Here is a 5,102-nt window from a genome sequence, read left to right as displayed (position 1 = left end):
TCAATACACCAGTATTTTTGACGTGGTTAAAACCCTCAGAGTGCAAGGAGGGAAACAGTCCACGGCCTGTCCCAACGTGGGTACAGACAATTTATTAATCAAAGAATGAAAATTTACATAAGCTTCTCTCATGCACGGATTACCCGAACAATGACCCTCCATGCGCTTTAAATAGAACTCATGGACCAATCGGGTGTCAAGCCACGGATCAAGTGTCGGTAATACCGAGGTGAGAGTGAACCGTCGGATCACTACATATCGTGACCGTCGGATTGTAAGTTACAAAATGTACAACGGTAAAGAAACACACTTTACCTAACTCTAACCTAACTCTATACTAGACCAAGTTGAACTTAACTATATCCTATGTGTCGGAATATCCTAACATCCCCCCTTAAGAACAACTTGGGATAGGATTGAAGGATTTACAAATATGACACAATAGGAGAAGGAAGGAGGCACTAGAGCCTATCCCCCCTTAGTGACAACTTCCTGAACTCCAAGCATATATCGAAGTTTAGTGAACTTCGCCTCTGTGAGAGCCTTTGTGAAGATGTCTGCAACCTGATCATCTGTTGGACAATATTGCACTTCAAGAACATGGTCATGAATGAGCTTTCTGATGAAGTGCATGTGTAGTTCAATGTGTTTGCTGCGCTGATGCTGGACTGGATCTTTGCATAGCTGAATGGCACTTTGATTATCACACCAAAGTGTGGTTGGATGCTGCTGCTCAAAGCCAAACTCTGATAGGATCTGACGAAGCCACAAGGCTTCCTTACTAGCTTCCACGGCACCACGATACTCTGCTTCTGCTGACGAAAGAGAAATGGCAGCCTGTTTCTTACAAGCCCATGTAATAGGTCCTGAACCAAGAGTGAAGACATAACCGGCAGTAGACTTCCGATCATCAAGGTCACCAGCCCAATCAGAATCAGTGAAACCAACTAACAGAGGAGCTGCTTTGGCACTGTAATGAATCCCAAACTGTACTGTACCTCGAACATAACGAAGTATTCTTTTAGCTGCTTTCCAATGACTTTCACGGGGGTTTTGCATAAAACGAGCAACAAGGCCAACAGCAAAGGAAAGATCAGGACGAGTATGGGTTAAATACAAGAGTTTTCCGACAAGTTGACGGTATAAGGTAGCATCAACTTCAGGAGAAGTACAAGAGACTGAAAGTTTGACTCCAGACTGAAAGGGAGAAGGGGCTGGCTTACAGTCTTCCATGTGAAAATGACGAAGAATATCACAAGCATACTTGGACTGGGAAAGGAAAATACCTTCTTGGGATTGCAAGACTTGAAGACCGAGAAAATAGTGTAAGTGTCCTAAGTCTGTCATTTCAAATTTCTTTTTAAGGCTGGACTTCACATGGTTTATAAGGTTGGGATCACTACCAGTAAGAATAAGATCATCAACATAAAGAACAAGGATGATAAGAGAGTTGCCCACTTTCTTGGTGTAGACAGTATTGTCAGAATGACACCTAGAAAAGCCAGATTCTAAAAGAAAGCTATCCATTTTGGCATACCAAGCCCGAGGAGCTTGCTTGAGGCCATAAAGGGATTTCTTAAGTCGACAAACAAGGCTGGAGTCTGTTTGTATGAAGCCAATGGGTTGTTCCATATAGATTTCTTCCTGCAAGTCCCCATGCAAGAAGGCAGATTTAACATCCATTTGATGGACTTCCCATTTTAAAGAGGCAGCAAGGGAAAGAACAAGGCGGATAGAGTTCATTTTGGCAACAGGAGAGAAGGTTTCAGTGTAGTCAATGCCTTCAACCTGTGAAAAGCCCTTAGCAACTAGACGAGCTTTATGTTTATCAACTTTCCCATCTGGTCCATACTTGGTTCTGTAAACCCATTTACATCTAACAAGTTTGCGTCCCTTTGGTAGAGGAACAAGATCCCATGTATCATTTGTCATCAATGAATGATATTCTTCATTCATAGCTGCTTCCCAATGTGGATGGCCTGAAGCTTCTGCAAAAGTGTCAGGATCATGATTTACTGGAGCTTGAGCCAGTAAAGAAGAGGCTCTTTCAAACTGAGAACGTGTACGTCGCTGATCTGTAGGATCACCGGCAAGATCACCTGCTGCATCCCGAGTAGCACGGACCCATCTTGGAAGTTGAGGATCCTGAGAAGGTGGGGGAGGATTATCATCCTCGCTTTCATCATCTGAAGAAGAAATGTTTTCAAAGATAGAAGAGATAGGAAGAGGTGGCACATCCGCCGGACTAGGCTCGCAGGCCGATTTATTTTCATCAAATTTTACATCTCTTCTAATGATAACATTTTTGGACTTAAATGGAATAAGTCTATAACCTTTTACATCTTCAGAATATCCAACAAAAGTACATTTCTCACTCTTAGGTTCTAAAGCTTTATGCTTTTCATCTGGAATATGGGCCCATGCTTCACTTCCAAACACACGAAAGTGACTTACATCTGGTTTAATGGAACTCCAAGCTTCTTCTGGAGTGATATTCTCTAGAACCTTAGTAGGAGTGCGATTGATTATATAATTTGCACAATTAATTGCTTCGGCCCAAAAACTAAGACTGAGTCCTTTAGATTGCAGCATACAATTAGCCATTTCCTTTAAGGTGCGATTTTTCCTTTCAGCTACACCATTTTGTTGTGGAGTGTATGGAACAGTATGTTGCATTTGAATTCCATTTTCGGTGCAAAAGTTGATGAATGTGTTTTTAACATATTCTCCACCATTATCAGTTCTTAGCTTAAGAATTTGATGTCCAGATTGTTTTTCAACAAATGCTTTGAAGGCCAAAAAAGTGTTAAATACTTCGCTCTTGAGTTTTAAGAAGTATACCCAAGTGCGTCTGGAGAAATCATCAATGAAAGTTAAGAAGTACTTGCAGCCAGAGAATGAAGCAACAGGAAGAGGACCACATAAATCACTGTGCACAAGCTGTAAAGGGGCTGAGGCGTGCCAAGAGGCACGTTTGTCAAAACTGTCCCGATGATGTTTTCCGAGTACACATCCGGAACAAACACCATCTTTGCAAGATACCATAGGAAGACCTGTCACCATATTTTCTTTACATAGATGCTGAAGGGAGCGATAGTTTAAGTGACCAAATCGCTCATGCCAAAGTTTGCTCACTTCATCATTATGAGCAACAAATACTGAGGGAAGATGGGATGACCCAAAGTTGTGAAACTTATACAACCTTTTGGAATCATCAGCAAGACCAGTAGCTAGAATCTGTTTAGGATCTTTTAGATCCTTGATTACAACATCATGAGGTGAAAATTCAACAATTTTACCTTCACCTGAATGAGTTATCTGATAGACAGATAGAAGGTTGCAGGATAAGTTTGGAACACATAATACATCATTAAACTGACCATTGTCTAGATGAACAGTTCCAGTCCCTACAACATTAAGAGATCTATCATCACCAACATATATATTTTTGGTGTTACAATCATTTAAAGAAGAAAACATGGCTTGGTTTTTGGCCATGTGACAAGAGGCTCCAGAATCAATGAGCCACTCATGAGAATGAGAAGAAGAAGAAGATACATTTAATGCATAACCAGACTGAGATGATTGACAATGACATGCAGAAAGTGCCATTCCGGAAGTTGAAGTTGAAGTAGGCTCCACATGGATGTTATGTTTCTTCATTGCGGCTTCCAAGGCTTCCATCTTCTTAAAGCATTTAGATTCTAAGTGGCCATCTCGATTACAAAAGTTACAATGTCTATCAGTCTTCTTCCATTTGTTTTTATTGGTCTTATCATTTTGCTGAAATGATCTTTCATCTTGAGGCTGAGTTGGTTTAGGACCATTCCTTTGAGGATATGACTTCTTAGGATTCTTTGAATTTGGTTGCTGCTGGGCGGCTAACGCTTTCGTGGAAGAGTTTCCAAGATTAAGAAGACCAAGGTGTAAGAGTTTTTCTTGTTCTCTTATTAAGGAATCACAAAAGGAGTCAAAGGAAGGGGCTTGTAGTCTTTGCCTTGACAAATGAAAGCTTCCCTTGTAGAATGGAAAGTGGAAACAAATACAGAGTAGGCTGGTCCCAACTTAGTAAGGATGGAATAAATAAGGTTACCATCTTCTTTCTTAACTTTAACACCTTCCAAGAGATATCTAAGGGTCTTGAATTTGGACAAGAAATCTTCAATGCAAGAAAAATTATTAGGATCCAAAGTAAGCAACTCATTTTCAAGTTGATGGGCTCTAATTTCATTTTTAATCCCAAAAACTTTAGCAAGTTTTTCTAATGCTTCATGAGGAGTTTCAATTTCTGCAATGTGGAATCTAAGATCAGGAGAAACAGACATTCCTATCAAACCACGTGCTTGATCTTGTCTATTTTCCCATTTTTCGCCTTGTCTTCATCTTTGGTTTCTTCTCTTGGTCTGTGGCTATTCTGAAGAGACCTTTACTTCTAAGTAAATCTCCCATGTAGGCTACCCATTGGAAGTAGTTAGTGCTGTCAAGAATGACTTGGCATGGACTTTCCATTTTTTGAAAACAACTGAAGCTGAAGATGCTGAAAGTAAGTGGTCCAATGGATAGATCTCGAAAAAATAGGCGGTTTTAAAAAAAACGGCTCTGAAAAAGGCTTCCGGATGAAGAAGTTATGGTTTTTTAAAAAAAAATTGTTGACGTTGCCGGCAAAGTGCGCGAATGTGCGGGAATGAAAAAATCCGCCCCCACAAAATGGAGACTTGAACCCAAGACCTCTACTCTCTTAAAAAGTCTTTGAACCAATTGATCTATACAAAATATTTGAGAGAGAGAGAGAGAGAGAGAGAGAGAGAGAGAGAGAGAGGGGGGGGGGGGGCCTCGATTTGCGTGCTTGCCTTGGGAAGGCTCTTTTCCCCTACAAAACACAAAACACAAAACCCAACACGAATATGCAAAGAAAAACGAACCTTACGGCTCAAAGTTAGCTTTAGCCAAAAAACTAGAATTTTTTTAAAAAAAAAATCTCAAAGTTAGCTTTTACCGAAAAACTAAATATTTTTCTCAATGTTTCTGATTTTCCAAGATCACACTAAGGTGCAGGGAAAAGAGCATACGCATGAGAAAAATCCTTTCTTTCTGTTTCTGAT

The sequence above is a fragment of the Pinus tabuliformis genome, chromosome J, assembly GCF_031772625.1.
Source record: "Pinus tabuliformis cultivar Carrire ecotype Pingquan chromosome J, CPIR1, whole genome shotgun sequence".
Lineage (NCBI taxonomy): Eukaryota > Viridiplantae > Streptophyta > Pinopsida > Pinales > Pinaceae > Pinus > Pinus tabuliformis.
The sequence above is the reverse complement of the archived record's forward strand: the minus strand, read 5'-3'. Positions refer to the sequence as shown.